The sequence below is a fragment of the Phyllobates terribilis genome, unplaced genomic scaffold (assembly GCF_046119375.1).
Source record: "Phyllobates terribilis strain yellow unplaced genomic scaffold, ASM4611937v1 Scaffold_7__3_contigs__length_470593459, whole genome shotgun sequence".
NCBI classification, from domain to species: domain Eukaryota; kingdom Metazoa; phylum Chordata; class Amphibia; order Anura; family Dendrobatidae; genus Phyllobates; species Phyllobates terribilis.
The window spans coordinates 57,860,890-57,883,184 of NW_027362767.1; the positions used below are offsets into that span (position 1 = coordinate 57,860,890).

At 48.4% G+C, this 22,295-nt stretch overlaps 1 protein-coding gene across 4 annotated transcripts in view; it reads right to left on the reverse strand.

The window, feature by feature from the left end:
* Positions 1-22,295, reverse strand: part of BAG5 (BAG cochaperone 5) — a 53,393-nt gene that overhangs the window by 10,002 nt on the left and 21,096 nt on the right. Inside the window, exon 1 of one of the 4 annotated variants that reach the window (XM_073638609.1) lies at positions 12,783-12,858. The exons of the other annotated variants lie outside the window; for them this stretch is intronic. The gene's annotated coding sequence lies outside the window, so the exon portion shown is untranslated. Of the gene's footprint in view, positions 1-12,782; positions 12,859-22,295 lie in introns of those variants that run through there. 4 annotated transcript variants of the gene reach the window in all.

Sequence of the window (22,295 nt, forward strand, 5' to 3'; positions counted from 1 at the left end):
AGGTCCCTCCCAGGGCGGCCACTCTGAGTTTCGCTGGGTAAAGCATGGAGTATGGTATTTGTAGCTGGCGTAGCCTTTGTTTCACATCCACAAATTGTGCCCTGCGTTTTGACACTTCAATGGAGTAGTCAGGGAAAAAGGACACCTTTTGGCCGTTGATGGAGATGTCCCCTTTATCACAAGCTGCCTTAAGGATGCTGTCATGGTCCTTATAGTGGAGCAGATTCATTAGGACTGTCCTCGGCGGGGCTCCGGGTAACAGCCGAGTAGGAACTCTGTGCGCCCTTTCCACAGCAAATAGAGGGGTCAGGTGTTCTGCCACAAACAGGGAGAGCAGCCATTTCTCAAAATACTCAGTAGGGTTATTGCTCTCGGTTTTTTCAGGGATGCCAATTACCCTTATATTATTCCGCCTGAGTCTGTTCTCCAGATCGTCAGTTTTAGCTAGCAATGCCAGGATCTGTTGGTCATGTCTGCGATTGTCACTGATAATTTGAGGCTGTTTATCCTCCAAATCACAAATTCTCCTCTCAGCTGCTGTGGTGCTATCTGTTACTTTCTGCAGCCCCTGTCTCATGTAGGAAAGTTCTTCCTTAATTTCACCCATTTGATTACTAAGTGAGGACAGGACAGATCCATACTGTGTAACCACCATGAAAACATCCTTAATTGTAGGGTCTTCTGTCTGCTGGGTTGAGAGAGTGCTGAAGGGGTTAACCTCTGGCCGAAGCTGCAGGCTGTTATCTGAGGTGTTAGTATTATCTGTATTGTCACAATCTCCTGGGAGAGCAGAGAAGCCATTAGCCATCCCCTTCATCTGTGTCTGCACTGTATTACTCAAGGGGGCTGCTCCTTTTGACCTAGCATAACTGGCTAGTTTAACTGCAGCATTCATGGAAGTAGACTTGCCTGATGCATCAGGGGATGTGGAAAGCTTCAGTTTCTCAATCTTGAGATTGTCTGTCTGCTCCTACAGTCACCTCACGGTGCCTTCTGCCTGCTTTCCCAGCCATAAAAAACTCCTCTGTTGTGCACCGATGGTTACAGGAGCTCAGAGGGAGATGTTATCTCTGGTTTTATTACTATTTAGGGCCCAGTGGAGACTTTTACAGGCTATTGCTCCTGATCTGTCCTGTGACTGCTCACATGTCCTGCCAAGCCACACCCCTCAACCACAGCTTTTTTTAAACAGACTGGCTCCAGAATGGGGTTTTCTGAAGCTGGCCAGGATCTAAGAAAAACCCTTTAAGGTTATGTGCCTACGCTGCAGAAATGAAGCAGAAATTTTCTGCTTCATTTCTGCATGTCCTCTCCCGGATAAACGCATGCGGAATTCCGCACGCGTTTATCGCCCGATTTCCACATGCGGAATTGCCTTGCGTTTTTTATTGCACTGCAAAGGCAATTCCGCTTGCGGAAAAGCAAAATTAATGAACATGCTGCGGATTTTTCCCCGCAGCAAAAACGCTGCGGAAAAATCCACAGCATGGGCATTGAACTTGATTAATCACATTGAGGCCCATGGGGGGCGGATAACATAGCGTTTACGCTGCGGAAAGATCCTAGTTACTTACCGGTAACGGGATTTTACAGAGCCCATGACAGCACCACCTGAGAGAGGGTATCCGCCCACCAAGGACAGGAACCTACTGAATAAAAAGGCGGTACCTCTCCTCCTCATCAGTTTTGTTTCAGAGCATGAGAGGGCCTCCGAAGACAGGTTAATACATAACCACCACCTCAATATTTGTACTAAACACCTTAAAAAGTGCACACCACAGTGATAAAGGGGAGGGAATTAATAGGGTGCTGTCATGGGCTCTGTAAAATCCCGTTACCAGTAAGTAACTAGGATCTTTTCCCCATCTCCCATGTCAGCACCACCTGAGAGATTTATAGAGATCAAATACCAGAGGGAGGGATCACCGTTTGCAACACCTTCCTACCAAAGGACAGATCAGTAGAAGAGGAAAGGTCAAGACGGTAATGTTTGTAAAATGTAGCGGGGGATGACCAAGTTGCCGCCTTACATATGATGTCGATGGGCACATCCGCCTTCTCAGCCCAGGAAGCAGCTACCGCTCTGGTGGAATGGGCCTTCAGGTTCTCTGGAACCGGCAGATTGCTAGAAGAGTAGGCTAAGGTAATAGTATCCCTGACCCATCTAGCTATGGTCGCCCTTGTAACCTTAAGTCCTTTCCTAGCCCCCTGAAAGGATATAAATAAGGCGTCACTCTTTCTCCAGGCTTTTGTAACTTCCAAATACCGGACTAACACCCTCCTAACATCTAAGGTGTGAAGCTTATGTTCCTCAGAATCCCTAGGATTAGGATAGAAGGAAGGGAGAGTGATTACTTGCGTCCTATGGAATTTGGAGGCTACTTTTGGAAGATAGGCTGGGTCTGGTCTTAAGATTACTCTATCCGTACATACTTGAGTGAATGGACGGTTAACGGATAGTGCGTGTAAGTCACTGACTCTACGAGCTGATGTCAGGGCTACCAGTAGAGCAGTCTTTAAAGTTAAGATTTTTTCTGAAACCTTCTCTAAGGGCTCGAAGGGAGGTTTGGTTAACGCTTCCAGAACTAAATTAAGGTCCCAAGGAGGCATTCTTGGAATAGGAATAGGTCTGGATCTATGACAAGCTTTAATAAATCTAATGATCCATCTATTTGCTGCCAAGTCATAATTATACAGTGCCCCCAGAGCTGATACCTGCACCTTAAGAGTACTGGTGGCTAGTCCCATATTTAACCCCTTCTGGAGGAATTCTAGTATGGCCTCAATAGGAATCCTCCCTTTGGCAGACTGACCCGAGGTAGACAAGAACTTAGCCCAGGTTCTACCATAGATTCTAGTTGTTATCGGCTTTCTACTTGCCAGAAGGGTAGTAACAAGATCCGGAGAAAACCCCCTTTGCGTCAATAGCGACCTCTCAAAATCCAGGCCGTCAAATGCAGGCCTGCTCTTTGGGGATGACAGACTGGGCCCTGCCTGAGGAGATCCGGGATGTCCGGAAGAACCCATGGATCTGCTTGGGACATTCTCTTCATCCAAGTGAACCATGGTCTCTTGGGCCAGAACGGGGCGATCACTATAACCCTCGCCCGTTCCTCTCGGATCTTCCTCAGGATAGTAGGGATCAGTACTAAAGGGGGAAAGGCATAAGCTAGAGTAAAATCCCATGGAATCTGCAGCGCGTCCACCGCAAACGCCCCCTCCTTTGGATTCAGGGAGCAAAAGGTTTCGGTCTTCCGATTGTGTCTGTTTGCAAATAGGTCTATCTAGGGCTGTCCCCACCGACCCACAATCTGCTGAAAAACGGCTGGATTCAACTCCCACTCTCTTTGTTTCAAGGTGTGACGACTCAAGAAATCGGCCTTTATGTTCTCTTCCCCTTTTATATGCAGTGCCGAGAGCGTGACCAGCCGACTCTCGGCAAACCTGAAGATCTGATCCCCCCGACGAAGCAGCACGCGAAACGCGCGTTGGGGTACGAGGCAGTGTGGTCTCACAATACTTTGGCATTGGTTTGTATTATGCCTGCCCTGGGGGTATTACAATGTTGATATCACTTGTTTGCTGAATAGGATTCTGTTCTGATCCTTATGACTGGTGACATGCATCTGGTTTTATATACTAGCCTATGAGGCTTATATGCAAGTTATAATTACTGTGATCATTGAGATTATCCTACTAGCTTGTATATGGGAAATATCCCTCAAATTATGAGGATTTATACTCTACCTATATGTGTTACATAATAATCTAATGACTTGTATAGTGGGATATTTTCCTTAAATTATGAGGACCTGTATTCAGTCTATATATGCTATATGATAATCTCATATGAATATATCCCTCTATGTAAAAATCTGCAATTTCTTGTAAATGTCATATGATTTGTTTATGGCCTATATATATGGGTATGTATTCTATTTATGCATGTTTTGTGATAATCCACTAGGGATATGGGGCATATCCCACGTAACTAAGAGGTCTGGAACTCTACTGATATAATCCTACACTTTTACTCTGTGAACTACATTAATTCTATGTGCCTATAGTGATACCTTTTGACCACACTGCCTCAATTTTATTGGGGCTTTCTATGTCTTAGGGGTTATTGACATGATTTTATGGGGTGTGTGTATGTCTTGTGATAACATTAATAAAAATTTGAAATAGCAGACTTATTGAGTATTTTGATCTCTTTACTTAAATTATCAATGGAGAATGAGGAATGAGAAATAGACTGTTGATCTGTTGTCTGACATTATCCTGACGTGAGGACCCTGAAGAGCAGAACTGAATTCTTTTAGAGCGTTTCTCGCTGCCAACAGTTCTTTCGTGTTGGAAGAGAGACTTGTCTCGCTGTCCGACCAGAGGCCTTGTACAGAACGATCCCTTAGGTGAGCTCCCCAACCTTCTGCACTTGCGTCTGTTGTAATTGTATCCGACACCTGGAAGGTCCAAGGAACCCCCAAAGATAGGTTGACCGGACATGTCCACCAGTCCAGGGAGTTGATCACGACATCTGGAAGAGACATCTTCCCATTCAGGTGACCTTTGAGCCGCCTGTCCGCTGCCAGAATCTCCTGTTGAAGACATCTGGAATGGTACTGGGCCCACTGAACCGCCGGGATGCAAGACGTCATTGTACCCAACAGAGACATTGCACTCCTCAGGGTCATGGTTGGATTGCTGATAACCTGAGATATTAGGGATCTGATCTTCAGCTTCTTTTCCTCTGGCAGAAGACAGGTTTGGTTTTCTGAGTCCAGAATGAGACCCAGGAAAACTGAACCCTCTTTGGTTCCAGCCTTGACTTCTCCAGATTTAATAGCCAACCTAGGCGTCTTAGACAGGCCATGATGTCCGCCAGGGCTAGAGCACAGAGTTGACTTGATCTGCCCACTACTAAGAAGTCATCGAGATAAGGGATGACCAGAATATCTCTTTCCCTCAAGTGCGCTGTGACCTCCAGAATAATTTTTGTGAAGACTCTTGGCGCCATGGAAATGCCAAAGGAAAGAGCTGCGAACTGAAAATGCCTTACGTGCCTGCCGAATTGTACAGCTACTCTTAGAAACTGTTGATGATGTGGCAAAATCGGGACGTGGTAGTAGGCGTCCTTCAGATCGAGGACGCACATAAAACAGTCCGGAAATAACATCTTTATGGCTGATTTTATTGTTTCCATCTTGAACGGCCTGTAAATTAAATGGTCGTTCAGCCTCTTTAAGTTCGCAATGGTCCTGAAGGAGCCGTCCGGCTTCTTTATTAGGAAGAGAGTCGAATAGAATCCTCTTCCTTGCTCGGGTGCAGGTGTTTCCACCAGAACTCCTTTCCTGAGCAGAGAGAGAACTTCCTGCTGTAAGGCTATCTGTTCCGCTAAACTCCTGCGGGCTGATATTTTGACAGTGTTCTTGGGCCTGCTTTTGAACTCTAATGTGAGCCCCCTCCTGATTATACCTAAGATCCAAGGATTGGATGAAATTTCCTTCCAGGCAGGCAGGAAGTGGGACAATCTTCCTCCCACCTGGGGGGAACTGTCACTTAGGGGCTTTCTTATTCTCGGAGGAGGGACCCCCGAACATGAAGCCTCTGTTATACGGCTTTCTGTCTTTCCAGCTTCCTTGGTCTCTGGGAGCTTTACTGCGGCTGTATTTTCTCTTCCCAAAGGAGCTGTTAAACCGGGAACCAGACACTGTGGGAAATCCATGTTTTTGTCTGCGGCTTTATCTAGGATGTCATCTGGACCTTTGCCAAACAAGAAGTCCCCCTCACAAGGGATTGAGCACAGTTTAGACTTTGACTGCACATCCCCTGGCCAGCTTTTGAGCCATAGCGCCCTACGGGCTGCATTAGAGAGGTTTGCAGACCGGGCAGCCAGCCTAACTGAATCTGCCGATGCATCTGCCAGGAATGCAGCCGCTCCCTGCACAAGAGGAAGACCCGATAGAATTTTCTCCCTGGACACATTCCCCCTGATCTGGTCTTCCAATTGTTGAAGCCAGATCATCATAGATCTAGAGGTGCAGGTGGCTGCTACTGCCGGTTTAAGGGCCCCTGCTGACGACTCCCAGGCTTGTTTAAGGAAGGACTCCACTTTTTTATCCAGCGGGTCTTTTAAGGCTCCTAAATCCTCAAAGGGCAGAGTGGATTTTTTTGAAGATTTTGAAATGGCCACGTCAATCTTAGGGGTTTTGTCCCATTTAGCCGCATCCTCATCCTCAAAGGGGTACCTCCGCTTGGAGGATGACGGCAGCTGACCCTTCCTCTCCGGTTTCTTCCATTCCCTTTCTATCAGAGATTTAATCCTGTCATTGACCGGGAATGAGCGTCTCCTCCTTTGGTCTAAGCCCCCGAACATAACATCCTGGACTGTTCTGGGCACCTTGGTATCGGTAATACCCATAGTCCCTCTGACGGCTTTAACTAGTCTCTCAGTATTATCAACCGAAAAACAAGGTCTGCCCCCCCCCATCATCATCCGAAGACTCCGATGATGATGAGGAGAGATTAGAGGAGGAAGGCAGTTCTCTTGTAAAACGGGACTCCACTGATTCCTCTGATTCTGAAGAAACTAGTTTTCGTTTATTCTTTTTGCGTGAGGTTAAGCCTCTTAGGCTGTGTGCCCACGTAGCGTTTTTCAAGCGTTTATGCTGCGGAATTTCCGCAGCGGAAACGCTTGTGAAACGCTAGGTAATCCGCTCCCCATGGTCCCCAAGGGGATTCCGCATGTTCTGTGCACATGCTGCGGATTTTTCCGCAGCGTTTATGCTGCGTACAAAAATCCGCAGCACGTCATTTAATTTTGCGGAAGTGCAGCGGAACTCCCGCCATTGACTTGCATTGAGACGCACAGAAACCGCAACTGTACATTTTTACAAGCGGCTTCTATGCGTCTCTATGTGCGGATGGTACCCAGTTCTGGAGGAGAGGAGACTCTCATCCAGACCTGGGTACCATTGTACCTGTAAAAAAAGAATAAAATAACAAATAAAGTTTATACTCACCTGTCCGGCGTCTTCTCTCTGAATGCCAGCAGCGCTGAAGGACCTTCGGTGACGTCACAGTCATGTGACCGCAGGCCCTTCACCGCTCTGCATCGCGATATGCCGGCAGCCGGGAACCAGCCAGGAAGCAGCGCTGCAGCCACGCCGGGGCCTCGGGGGTGAGTATAGCTTTATTTGTTTTAATTTTTACGGTTCACACTGTATAAATCCATGCTGTTTGCATGGATTTATACAGTGTGACCTAGTTGTCAAGCACTTTCCAAGTGATGCTATCGCCTGGAAAGTGCTTGTCAATCTGCATGCGGAAACGCATGTGAACCCGCATGTATTCTGCAGGAAAAACGCATGCACAATCTGCATGCGTTTTCTTCTGCCAGGGAGATGCAGAAATGCTGCAGAAATTTTCTGCTTCATTTCTGCATCGTGGGCACATAGCTTTAAAGACTCTCTGACCTCTGTTTGGATTAGATCCTTTAATTCTAAAGAAAACCTGGGGGACTCCTCCGCAATGGTTTTCTGAATACAGTCAGAGCAAAGGTTTTTGGCATAGGAGGTGGGAAGACCGATTTTGCATAAAGCACACTCCCTGTTTTTACTTTTAGCACTACACTTCTTCGCCTCCTGCCCCAAGAAGTGAAAGGAGAAGAAGGAGGAAAAGAGAGAGAGAAGAGCACATTATTCAGGGTGAGACTTTCACGAAGATCACTCACCACACTGCCGTTCAGACTAAGGTACCGGATGCGGTGGTTGCCGTTCACATGAGGGCTCCCATCTGGCGGAGGTGGACTGACGAAGTCTTTTCTGACCAGTCTTGCCGGAACTCGCACGCCCTCCACTGCTGTGACTTTGTCGATGGGAAGATTCTCGATGTTCCATTTGCTTAAGCTGCTTGCGCTGCTTTGATGGCTGCGGCTGCTGCTGTACCTCCTGTGGCGGTGACAGCTGCTGCCCAGGTGACTGCGGCTCCTCATTCATCATGGCGGGGATGCAGACACCGCCATCTTGATTGCTCCCCATCCTTAAAAGCAGTAGGGCTCCACCTCCTTTAGGCTCCTCCCCTTCCGGCAGCGTGCTCATTCCCAAAAAATTTTTTTATTTTTTTTTAAATTTAAATTCAGCCAGCTGGCGCGCTACCCGCAGATACGCTCCCTTCTGCGCGTGCGCAGCCCAGCGGCACCCGGCGCGCTTGCAACGGGATAGCGGCTTTCCACCCGCGCATGCGCAGACCCGGCTTCCGGCGCACTCCGTGATAGGACGCTCCAGCACCCCGCGCGTGCTCAGCCCGGACTTCCGGCGCGCTCCGTCACAGGGTGCGACGCGCCCCCACGTACGCAGACCCGGAAGACCTGCCGGCCGGCGCGCTCAGCTCGTCTTGCGAGGCGCAGACCCGGCCGCAGGCCCCGGCGCACGCAGGGAGGAATCCAAAAAAAAAAAAACAGCACCTCCTCCCCACACACAGACCCGGGCAGCAGCCAGATGGGCTGGGAACAGGGACCATCTGCTGCTTCCACGGCCTCCAGGCCGCACCGTCCATAATCCAGGTACGTGAGGTACCACCTAGTGAGGCTCCCATCAGAGACAGGAACCAAAAACTGATGCGGAGGAGAGGTACCGCCTTTTTATTCAGTAGGTTCCTGTCCTTGGTGGGCGGATACCCTCTCTCAGGTGGTGCTGTCATGGGAGAAGGGGAAAATTCCGCAGCATATCCGCTTGAAAAACTCTACGTGGGCACATACCCTAACTTCATTGTCCTGGAACAGGTTGCAACAGCAAAAACCTCATTATTTCCAAGTAGGAAACTCTTTTTGTTCTGTAGAGCTGGGCTTGTAGCGAAATTAAGCAAACACAGAAAAGCCTTAAGTACAATTCATAATGAACGCAATGTGACCGCTTGTTCATTTTCAATCTGTTTATTCTGTGGTATTTAGAAATATATGGGATCTGTGAACAGCTTATGAACACCCGTTCTTTCTCATGAGACAGTTTAATCGATCATTTTCACCATAATGGTAATACTGATTAGATTTAGTAAACTACCTGAATTTATTATCCTGCTTAAATCATAAATTAAAAGCCACAAAGCACCCATCCCTATAAAACTGCAGCAGCCTGTTTGCCGGTGAGCCGGTGCTGTAGTGCGGAGTTAGTGTGCGCGTGCCTGGAATCTCGCTGCAGCCATGAGCTCTTCAACTGCAGGCTAGGACTGCGGCTAGAAATATATTTAAAGCAGAGCATCCACAGAATACAGCTGCTCCCCTGACAAGCCAGCGCAGGAATTTCTCCTGCTGACCGAGATTACATGGCTGCAAGTTGAGTCCTGGTAGATGCAATAGTCTTTATTGTAAGGTGCCCATAGTCAGTCTGTAGTAGGATCTGACTATTTATTGTGACTCACACAGCCTCATAAAGTCTAAAATATTCCATTCCACCTCTGCAAAACAATACTTAAAAAACAATAAAGAAGCCTCAAAAGATAAAACATTATTTCTGCATGGTGTAGCTTGTCCACATTAGGAGGGTATGTGGCATAATGCATAATAACAAGAGTGTAATGCTTTCTCCAGCATGATAGAGACTATAACGCAAAAAAAGCTCAAGCTAAAGCGGCCCAGCTTCAAAGGAAGATAGATAAAGTTGTAGATAAAAGGTAAATTTTATTTCCAATCTTTAAAAACAACAAATAATTAAAAAAACAGAGACCTTCGGTTTCCATCCATCAACATCATACATAAATAACAGGAAGCACAGCTTCTCAAAATAGATGCAAAAATAATATTATAACATAGCCCCATACAGTATCAAATCGCTCTATACCAGCCAGGGGTAACCAGGTAAATACGCCCAAAATTGTGGACTAAATGGCAATGCTGGACTCGATTACTTATCTTAAGCATAAAAAGTGCAAAGTGCATCTATCAGGGAAGTCCCCTTATTATGAATAAAGACAGCTAGATATAGATAAATAGATATAAGTAGATAGATAGATAGTAAATCATAGCAGGACTAGAGGATATGTATATGTACTCACATGAGTCGTCGGGGTAGGTTCCATCCCTCCTACATCAGCCGGCTCAGCTGACTGACGGTGGTGCGCGCACCCCCAGGGCTTGACTGCCGGGCGCGTGGTGGGGGGGCGGGGCTTGCCGGACGCGCATGCGCCGTTATATGCAGCGCCATTGGCTGGTTTCCGGCCACGTGATACTACACGTGACCGGTTGCCAGGGTTACTTAAAGGTCCTGGAAGGGCTTCATTACACCATCCCTTGAGAAAGCAACGCATTGTCCACGCGAAACGTGCGTTGGGTAGGTGTCCTTGCACCCTTTCATCCCCATTGGGGGATTCTCAGCCCTCGGGTAAGTGCCCTGTTACTGTTGTTTACCTATACTCCACTTCTCAGCATATTGCACTATTATGTCTCCCACCTGTTGCCTTTCATCTCCTTGGCTTTGACTCATTGTGGGGTACTATAGCAGCATTGTCTGCTTCCCTGTCCCTTAAGCCTCCAACTGGCCAGGTGTCTTATGTGCTGATTTTTGGTTGTGCTTTATCATAATCTCTATCCCGCACTGCCTACCGAGGGCCGATTACTCTGTTGGGGTGTCTGCTCTTTTTCTAACACATCGTTTATAAAATCCTTTTATGGACTCTTCATGAATTTTTATAGTGTATTATAATATTTAATAAAATATTTTCCTATTTGCATCAAAAAGCTCCTTTTGTCTCTTGCTGCTATATGTATCTTGGAGCTATGCTGCTGGCACGGCACGTGAATACTCATAGTACCCATAGGTATTGACGTGTCCCCAGCAATCATGTTTTTGGGTTTACTGTTTCTAATACCTATCTGTATGATTGATCGGCTGCCAGCTTTCTCCCCCTAGCAGAAACGCTTGGCTGAGTGCTTCCATGTTTTCTATGAGACAGCCTCCACCAGACATCACTGGCAGCAGCCTGCCTCACAGTGACTCGAAACGGCCCACACACAGATTAAAAGGTGGACTGATACTGCCCATATTTGAGGGTTCTGCCGACTTTTATGTAAGGGTTGGCCTGCTTCACATTTGTGTTTCACAATGTTTCTTAGCTATATATCACTAGTTAAATGACGTCTAAAAATGTGTGATCATGGACTGTGTCCACACGACAACCGCTTAGAGACATGTCGTGCATCTCCATGGTGATAGTCAGATGATAGTCAGATAAGTACACCAGCATACATGGTACCCCGGTTTTTTCCACAATTACACCATGTTCACATACTGCCTGGATTGATTAATTGCAAATTTTGATCCAGCTCCATCAATGGCTGATCATCATCCATGTGTGACCTACTCTAAGCAGGTGCATAAAATACAGTTGTCATCCACTTAAGGGAAAATATTGAAGTGAGGACAATAGTTTTCCCAACTTAGATTGGTTTCACACATCTGTGTTCGGACTGCGACCAACTGCTGTTGAGTTTGAGTTAGTGAATCTCTTAACCCAAACTCAACAGCCGCATAAGCATGTATGAACCTTTCAAGTTTGGTTAGGAGACCAGCGGCTGCTCTGAAAATTGCAGTGCCGACATGGACCGTGCAATCAGCCTGTTTTTATTCTAAGGAATTGACATACTTTCCAACTTCTACGTAATATATTTCATTTAGTAGGAGCATAACAGAATGGCTACCGCAGGTATGAACCCAAAGAGTCCACCAAACAGCTAGACAATGGGAATCACAGCTTGAGAACTTGCTGTGACGCCGAGTCACTTCTCGCGGACAAACAGTGAGTCAGGGTAGTCAAGGAGTCCGAGGTCAAAAGGCAGGAGGGTACGTCATAAACAGAGGGAAGTGACAGAGGCATAATCAAGCAACAGTCTGAGGTCAGAATACCAAGAGTTAAGTGGATCAGAGCAAAGGGAGCAGGCAAAATGGATGGTCAGAACGAGGTCCAAGGTCAAACAGCAAGAAGATCCAAAAGCAGAACACAAGGCACAGAGAGACAAACCACACAGAGCTGAAAGGTATGTCTGGCAGAAATCTATGACTGACAGTCCTGCTAAGTAGCTGGGCAATCACCTGGGACAGGGAACACCTGAAGGCAGCCCAGAACCTCTCATTCTCAGATTGGCCGGCCGAGCTGTCAATCAAAACACCAACAGCTCAGCATGCCCCTCCACCATATTGGACGGCTGGGTTGTAAAAGTGCTCACAGCGTCAGCAAGCCTCAGCACTAGATTAGCAGGCTGAGCTATCAATCAAAACAGACAGCTCAGCACTTCCCAGCACCAAATTGGATGGCTGAGCTATCCTAACTGTATCCCAGACACATTTAGGGTGGAATTGTGACACCTGCACAGTCCACGGTAGCATTTAGTGTCATGGGCACTTACACATTAGCAGCATAAACTTTTGCTTTCTATGATGTTGTTGGGAAACAATCAACAATGACTTAAGTGATGCTGTCTGAAATGGAAGCAATTCTGCAACTAGACAGTTCTATATTCCATTTCCCAGAATACAGATCTAGTTTCACCAATGAGCCCTATGTGCCAGTCTCCCTCTAAATCGATAAATGAACAAGCCATACAGATGGCTCCTCTCAGACACCATATTAAGGGTTTGGCTAAAGTTCAGCTCAAATGCACAAATAACATGATATTACTAGCGCTGGAATGTGCTGAATTATATTAACATGCTGTCAAGCTAAAAAAAAGGCAATCTAGATATTCGCTTCCCATCCTACCCGTGAGCTCTGTGTGTTTGGACAGGACCTACCTCAGTGTAATTCCTCCTGTGAGCATAGGAGAGCAATAATTTCCTAATTCTAGGTAGAAGAACTTGTATTATCAGATCAGGGTGGATCCTCCGTCAGGGCGGAGTATTTAGAATATTACTATTAAATATGCAAATTCTCTCTTCAGAGAGGAAGAGGACCAGAACTCTAGCGCCACCTATTGGAAGCAGCGATCCTAAAAGTCAATAACGACTCTTTAACAGACTTAGGATAAAATCCAAACTAGAATCCCAAGTTGCAGACACGATGTTTCAGGGTGCTGCCCCTATTCAGTGCAAAGTATGAGATCTGATTTGGCTATGTGAAAGGCTCTGGACTGGGATCTAAGGGGTAACATTTCTCCTAGTGGAGAGTGACAAGCCAAGCCTGGCATGGCAGAGTGAGGAGACTTATACTTTGCACTGATGAGGGGCAACACCCCGAAACACCATGTCTGAAAAATTGAGAATATGGTTTGGCTTTTATCCTAAATCATATTGCAATGCTCGTTGAAGAGTCAATATTGAATTTTAGGATCACTGCTTCGAATGGGAGGGGCTAGAGTTCCACTCCTCATGCTCTCTGAAGAAACAATTTGCATATTTAATTTCCCAGAGGAGCATGCATGGCTTATAAGCAGGGCTGTGGAGTCGGAGTCGTGGAGTCGGTATAAAATGGACCGACTTCGACTCCTAAAATATATAATAAATTGGGTACAGTAATTCAATGCAGTTTGTGGGGAATATTTTTCTGAAGAATTTGGGAAAGTTATGAAATGTCCTATAAATGTCGGTCCTATTCCTGATCTAAGGGTCTAGACTTTTAGCTGAGATTAATCTGTGCTACAGTAAATTTATCACTTAAACATGAGCCATGTATGAGGGAGTCGGAGTCGTAGTCGGTGTTGTTATGGATCCGGGTGGTGGAACCTCTGTGCAGAGAAGCAAGGAGAAACCTGAGGGGCGTAACTAAGTGTCAACCCGGACCGACCATGGCCACACGGTGGCTTAGTTGACTCCGTGAACCAAGGAGGGACCGAAAAGGTGAACCAGGTGCCACTCTGGGACCGACCTTGTGTGAGAGCAGGCGACTCCCACTGGTCAGATAGCTGAATTTGACAGGTACACCGGATGAGCACAGCAGGTGGTCTGACAGGTGATCCGGGTAGGCAAGCAGGCGGGCACGGCAGGTAGCCTGACAGGTGATCCGGGTAGGCAGGCAGGTGGGCACGGCTGAGAGACAGGCAGGCGGGTACTGGAACCTGAGGGCTGAGGAGAGTGTTAGCACACAAACAACAACAACCTTGCACAGGCACCTCCATTTTGGAGGAGGTGCTTTAAATAGAAGTGGTCCTCCGGCTATTGGCCAGGGACACTTTAGGACGGCGCACGCGGCCCCTTTAAGAGGGAGGGAGCACGTGCACCCCAAGCACAGTGCCTGGGAAGCTGCACGCGGTGTGCGCACCCCGGGCAGCAACAGGGGAGCTGGAGGACACCGGACCACGAACACGGCGGTGAGCGGGAACGACGTCTCTGCCCGGCAGGAGGCAGAGACGCCGACAATACAGTACCCCCCTTTTACGCCCCCTCTTCTTTAGGCCCGCAAGAAATTTTTCTAGAAGACAAGGGGCATGAATGTTCTCCCTGGGCTCCCAAGACCTCTCCTCAGGACCAAACCCCTTCCAATCCACAAGAAAGAAAGTCTTTCCTCTTACCCTCTTGATGGCCAAAATGTTCTCTACCTCAAAGACGTCCTCAGCGGAGACGGAAGCTGGAGTGGTACCTGGATCGTCAGAGAAAGAATTAAGGACAACCGGCTTGAGGAGGGACACATGAAAGAAGTTGGGAATCCGTAAGGAGGCTGGGAGTTTCAGCTTGTAAGCCACTGGATTTATTTGGTTCAGAATCTCGAACAGACCGATGACTAGCAGACCCAACTTGTATGATGGTATCTTGAGACGGACATATTTGGAGGAAAGCCAGACCTCGTCTCCCGGACGGAATTGAGGCGGATCCAGACGTCTCTTATCAGCATGCTTCTTCATCCGCTCGGAGGACTGAAGGAGAGCAGATCTAGTGTCTTCCCAAATCGCAGAAAATTCACTGACTAGAGACTCCATGGCAGGATTGTCCACTGAAGAGGAGACGGAAGATGGAATCCGGAGCGTAAACCAAAAAAACCTAGACTAAGCAGAAGACTCACTCACATGGTTGTTATAGGAAAACTCGGCCCAGGGCAGGAGCTCTACCCAATCGCTATGGTGAGCGTTGACAAAGTGCCAAAGAAAACTGGTAAGGATTTGATTGATATGTTCCACTTGACCATTGGACTGAGGATGATAGGCCGAAGAAAAATCCAAGGAGACATCTAGCAGCTTGCACGTGGCTCTCCAGAAGTGAGAAGTGAAGTGAACTCCTCGGTCCGAGACAATGTGGAGGGCTAAGCCGTGGAGACGGAAGATGTGACGGATGAAGTCCTTAGCCAGCACAGGTGCAGACGGAAGACCGGCCAGAGGGATGAAGTGAGCCATCTTGGAGAAGCGGTCAGCGACCACCCAAATGACAGTACAACCGGCCGATGCAGGAAGATCCGTGATGAAATCCATTGCAATATGTTGCCACAGAGTGGAAGGCATGGGAAGAGGAAGAAGACGATCGGCTGGAAGGTGTCTAGGTATCTTTTTACGGGCACAAGAGGAACAAGTCGCGACAAAATCCGCAACATCCTTGAGCAAATAATGCCGGGCAATGAGCAGAAGCGTCTTCCTCTGGCCGGCATGGCCAGCCAGTTTGGACGAATGACCCCAGCGTAAGACCCTCTTCCGATCCTGAGTCGCTACAAAGGTCTTACCAGGAGGTAGATGAGACAGGTCGAACAGAGCAACAGTCATTATTCTGGAGGGGTCAATGATGTGTAGAGGCCCCTCCTCTTGGTCGGTAGACAGAAATGAGCGGGAAAGCGTGTCGGCCTTAATGTTCTTGTCTACCGGGCGGTAATGAAGGGTGAAGCAGAATCGAGCAAAGAACAAAGACCATCTGGCCTGACGCGAGTTTAGTCTTTGGGCGGTCTGCAAATAAGCAAGGTTTTAATGGTCAGTGTAGATGACCACCGAGTGCAGGGCCCCCTCAAGCAAGTAGCGTCACTCCTCCAGTGCTAATTTGATGGCCAGCAGTTCTCGATCTCCTATGGAGTAATTGCGCTCGGACGGAGAGAAGAGTTTGGAGAAGAAACCGCAGGTCACCATTCGCCCGGACGAGGATTTCTGGGTGAGCACTGCTCCGGCCCTGGAGGAAGAGGCATTAACCTCCAGGAAGAACTGTTTATTGCAATCCGGACGGTGTAGCACTGGAGCGAAGGAGAAGGCGAATCCGGACGAGATTGTACGCCCCACGAAGATCGAGCTCAGTGAAGATCTTTGTGCCTTTTAGGTGATCAAACAGCTCCAAGATGAGAGGCAGGGGGTACTTATTTTTGATGGTAATCTGCTTTAGGCCCCTGTAGTCGATACAAGGACGAACAGCGCCGTCTTCCTTTTTGATTAAGAAGAATCCTGCTCCAGCCAGAAGATTTTCTTCAATGCATTCAGACATGGCACAGGTCTCGGCCAGCGACAAGGGGTAGATTCGCCCGCGAGGAGGTGAAGCACCAGGTATTAGGTCGATGGGGCAATCATGCGGCCTGTGAGGTGGTAGTGTCTCTGCCTCCTTTTTATCAAAGACATCTGCATAGGACCAGTAGGGTGCTGGCAGGCCAGGTAGGTTAGCCGAAGTAGACGGGGGGGGGGGGGGGGTCGAGCAGAATGAACCGGAACCAGACAGGTCTTATGACATTCCTTACCCCAATGGGGCACCTCACCCGAGCTCCAATTCAGGACGGGCTCATGTCTCTGTAACCAATGTAGACCAAGCAAGAGGGGATGAGAGAGACCGGACAGTACGTAAAAGGAGATCTTCTCTGAGTGCAGCATTCCCACCTGAAGAGTTACCAGCTCAGTAACCAACAAGATGGTTTCAGGGAGAAGCTTACCATCCACAGAGGAAACCATTAAAGGATCCGCCAGACGTATGGTAGGAATCTGAAAACGCTCCACAACGGCCTGTTGAATGAGATTCCCAGCGGCTCTGGAATCCAGATGGGCAGTCTTGAAGAAGCGGGTCTCACCACTGGTAACAGAAACGGACAGAGTCAAGGGCGGAGAGGAAGAACTCTTGCCTAGGTCGAACTCTCCGAGCGGTCCTAGACGCTGCAGTTTCCCAGCCTCACCGGGCAGGAGCGGATCTGATGCTCTATATTGCCACAGTAGAAGCAACTCCCCTCTGCGCGGCGGGTATCCTGGTGAGACTTGACCATCTTAACTTAGTCAATATGCATAGGCTCTGGAGAAGACACCCGTGGGAGTGCTGGTTGCGAGACTGGACTTTGGAGGATTGGAGCAAGGCGCAGAGGTTTCCTTTCATGGGTTGTCTCCGTAGCACATTCCAGAAAACGGATGTCCATCTGGGTAGCTAATGACACCAGGTCGTCCAGGGAGGGAGGTATGTCACGACCGGCTAGCTCATCCTTGATCTGTCTGGAAAGGCCCTCCCAAAAAGTGGACACCAGGGCCTCATTGTTTCAGGCAAGTTCAGATGCGAGGGTTCGGAAACGCATGGCATACTGTCCCACAGATAGACTCCCTTGGCGGAGTCAGAGAAGTGAGGAGGCAGTAGAAAGTTTTCGTCCAGGCTCATCGAACACCTTCCGGAAAGCTGCGAGGAAAGCCTGGAGATCGGACACCAGAGGATCCCCTCTCTCCCACAGAGGGTTAAGCCACGCCAAGGCCTCTCCGGTGAGGTGAGACATGAAGAATGCCACCTTGCCCCGGTCGGAGGTGAACTGGTGTGCCAGGAGTTCAAAGTGCAGCGTGCACTGATTTATGAAGCTCCGACATAGGACAGGGACACCACCAAAACGTGGAGGCGCAGAAAGCCGGGGTCCGAAGCCGGGTGCCACAGCGAAGCGGGTGCTGCTCGATTAGAGGCGGACACAGTCGGGATGGACAGGGCGTCCAGACGGGAGTTGACTGTCCGCAGATAAGACAGGATAGTATCCTGTTGGGATCTCTGGCGAGAGAACTCTTGATACAGGTCTGAGAGCGAAGGAGCCTGAGAGCCACCGGGTTCCATGGCCTGTGCAAACTGTTACGGATCCGGGTGGTGGAACCTCTGTGCAGAGATGCAAAGAGGGACCAGAGGGGCGTAACTAAGTGCCGACCCTGGCCACACGGCGGCTTAGTTGACTCCGTGAACCAAGGAGGGACCGGGAAGGTGAACCAGGTGCCACGCTGGGATCGACCTTGTGTGAGAGTAGGCGACTCAAACTGGTCAGATAGCTGAAGCTGAGTGGTACAGCGGATGAGCACGGCAGGTGGTCTGACAGGTGATCCGGGTAGGCAAACCGGCAGGCATGGCAGGTAAACTGACAGGTGATGCAGATAGGCAAGCGGCGGGCACGGCAGGTAGACAGGCAGGCACAGCAGGTAGACAGGCAGGCGGGCACGGCTGATAGACAGGCTAGCGGGTACTGGAACCTGAGGGCTGAGGAGAGTGTTAGCACACAAACAACAACCTTGCACAGGCACCTCCATTTTGGAGGAGGTGCTTTAAATAGGATTGGTCCTCCAGCTATTGGCCAGGGACTCTTTAGGACGGCGCGCGCGGCCCCTTTAAGAGGGAGGGAGCACGCGCCCCAAGCACAGTGCCCGGGAAAGCTGCGCGCACCCCGGGCATCAGCAGGGGAGCTGGAGGACGCTGGATCGGGACAGTGGTGGTGAGGGGAACGGCTTCTCTGCCCGGCAGAGACGCAGTCGCTACAGGTGTCATGGAAATTGAGGAGTCGGAGGTTTGGCTTACCAACTCCACAGCCCTGCTTATAATTCTCCTGACTCTGATATACCATGCTTGGCTTTCACTCTCCATAAGGAGAAACGTTACCTCTTAGACCAGTGACGTCAAACTCAAATACACAAAGGGCCAAAATGAAAAGTTTGGACAACATCGCAGGCCAACCTTGATATTTATTAAAAAAAAGTTTCTACAGTTGAAGTTCTTCCTTATTAAATATGATGAACTTTTTCACATGCAAACAAACTTAAAGGGGTTGTCCCATGAACAAAGTACATTTTAATTAATAGATCTTAGAATAAGATGTTAGAGCAGTAAAAAGTATATGGCCCAATGGCCTAATTTAACTCCTTCACCCCCGAGTCTGTTTTCACTTTCATGAATGGGCCAAATTTTACAATTCTGATCACTGTCACTTTGAGTTAATAACTCTGGAACGCTTCAACAGATCCCACTGATTCCAAGATTGTTTTCTCATAACTAGTGATGAGCGAGCATGCTCGTCACTACTAGTTACTCGCCCGAGCATCACAGTGGTCAAGATGCTTGTTACTTGGCAAGTATTTTTTGAATATTCGGACGGGAACTAGAAACCCCGCCCCGCATGTTTGGCGCTTAGTAGGCAGCCAATTAACATGCAGGGATTGCCTGACAGTCACTGTAATGCCGTAGCCATGTTGGTTATGGCATTACAGTGATTGGCTGGCTGTATAGCGTCATCAGGTCTATAGAAGACCCGGGACCCTATGCTCGTCACAGTCTAACCTTCAAACAGGCAGAGTAGGGAGAGGTGCTACTGAGTGAGGGAGAGAATTGGTGGTTATTTTAGGCAGGGATTCCACACCACTATTATTTATTTCATCTACACCATCAGTCCTTGTAAGGGTTCATTCTGAAGAATATTAATACTGTTGGGCTGAACGCCAGGGTGACACCACTGCCTCTTCCCCGTTGTACGTGCATGCCAATCCCCTGTCCATGACGCAGGCAAAGATGCCTCCCACCCTGCACCTGTCGTTGCACACTTGCAACCACAACTGTCAGCAACCACGTCCATGCCCTTGTCCCAGCGCAGCGTTCAGTTCTCCCTACCCCAATCCTTGGAATGCAAGCGCAAATATGCAGCCACCCACCCACAGGCCACAATACTAAACTGCATTGGAAATGTTGCCTTTTAGGCTTGTGGAGATGGAAGCTTTCCGCAACCTCATGGCGGCGGCTGTCGCTTGGTACTCGGTCCCCAGACGCCACTATTTCTCTCGGTGTGCCGTCCCCGCCTTACACAAGCACGTGTCCCAGAACATTACCCATGTCCTCACCAACGTAGTTAACTAGGACGGTCCACCTAACCATGGACTCGTGGACAAGTGCTTGTCACCGATGGTACATTTCACTGACGGCACACTGGGTGAATATTAGGGCTGGAATCGTGGCATGAACGGTCTCTCTACACCTTGGAGGTCCTGGCCTGCCCTGCCGACAGAGTTTTGTCAGAGACGGTTTTTAGTGCCGCCAAGGGTATTATAACTGATAAGAGCCAGCCTGTTAGCATTTTTGCGCCTATCAAAATGAACAAGGGTTGGATTGGCCCAGACTTCTCAACACCACCGGATGACAGCAGCGGAACATAAACTCAAATCCAGCATTTTGGCTTTTTTTTTTTTTATCTATTCCCATGCACCCCTTTCGCACTCAGACATGGGTATGCGCTTCAAGATTTCATATTTTTATGTTGTCTTCCTCCTTCTCATCCTCGACCACCATAACAGGGTAGCCATCATGCAACACCCCCATTATTTTTTTAAGGGCATTTATGATGCCCACACACATACACATACATATATATACATATATAATATTCTCATTGAATACTTTGTTCTGCACAAAGTTGAATGTGCTGACAACAAAATCACAAAAAAATCATCAATGGAAATCAAATTTGTTAACCAATGGAGGCCTGGATTTGGAGTCACCCCCAAAATTAAAGTGGAAAAACACACTACAGGCTGATCCAACTTTGATGTAATGTCCTTAAAACAAGTCAAAATGAGGCTCAGTATTGTGTGTGGCCTCCACGTGCCTGTATGACCTCCCTACAACGCCTGGGCATGCTCCTGATGAGGTTGCGGATGGTCTCCTGTGGGATCTCCTCCCAGACCTGGACTAAAGCATCCGCCAACTCCTGGACAGTCTGTGGTGCAACTGACGTTGGTGGATAGAGCGAGACATGATGTCCCAGATGTGCTCAATCGGATTCAGGTCTGGGGAACGGGCGGGCCAGTCCATAGATTCAATGCCTTCATCTTGCAGGAACTGCTGACACACTCCAGCCACATGGGGTCTGGCATTGTCCTGCATTAGGAGGGACCCAGGGCCAACCGCATCAGCATATGGTCTCACAAGGGGTCTGAGGATCTCATCTCGGTACCTAATGGCAGTCAGGCTACCTCTGGCGAGCACATGGTGGATTGCTGTGCAGCCCTCCAAAGAAATGACACCCCACACCATTACTGACCCACTGCCAAACCGGTCATGCTGAAGGATGTTGCAGCCAGCAGATCGCTCTCCATGGTGTCTCCAGACTCTGTCACATCTGCTCAGTGTGAACCTGCTTTCATCTGTGAAGAGGACAGGACGCCAGTGGCAACTTTGCCAATCCTGGTGTTCTGTGGCAAATGCCAAGCGTCCTGCACGGTGTTGGGCTGTGAGCACAACCCCCATCTGTGGACATCGGGCCCTCACACCACTCTCATGGAGTCGGTTTCTAACCGTTTGTGCAGACACATGCACATTTGTGGCCTGCTGGAGGTCATTTTGCAGGGCTCTGGCAGTGCTCCTCCTGTTCCTCCTTGCACAAAGGCGGAGGTAGCGGTCCTGCTGCTAGGTTGTTGCCCTACTACAACCCCCTCTCCACGTCTCCTGGTGTACTGGCCTGTCTCCTGGTAGCTCCGCCAGCCTATGGACACTACGCTGACAGACACCGCAAACCTTCTTGCCACAGCTCGCATTGATGTGCCATCCTGGATGAGCTGCACTACCTGAGCAACTTCTGTGGGTTGTAGAGTCCGTCTCATGCTTCCACGAGTGTGAAAGCACAACCAACATTCCAAAGTGACCTAAACATCAGCCAGAAAGTATTGGTACTGAGATGTGGTCTGTGGTCCCCACCTGCAGAACCACTCCTTTATTGAGGGTGTCTTGATAATTGACAATAATTTCCATCTATTGTCTATTCCATTTGCACAACAGCATGTGAAATTGATTGTCAATCAGTGTTGCTTCCTAAGTGGACAGTTTGATTTCACAGACGTTTGATTTACTTGGAGTTATATTCTGTTGTTTAAGTGTTCCCTTTATGTTTTTGAGCAGGGTGTATTATATTATAATATATTACAGTACAGACCAAAAGTTTGGACACACCTTCTCATTTAAAGATTTTTCTATATTTTCATGACTATGAAAATTGTACATTCACACTGAAGGCATCAAAACTATGAATTAACACATGTAGAATTATATACTAAACAAAAAAGTGTGAAACAACTGAAAATATGTCTTATATTCTAGGTTCTTCAAAGTAGCCACCTTTTGGTTTGATGACTGCTTTGCACACTCTTGGCATTCTCTTGATGA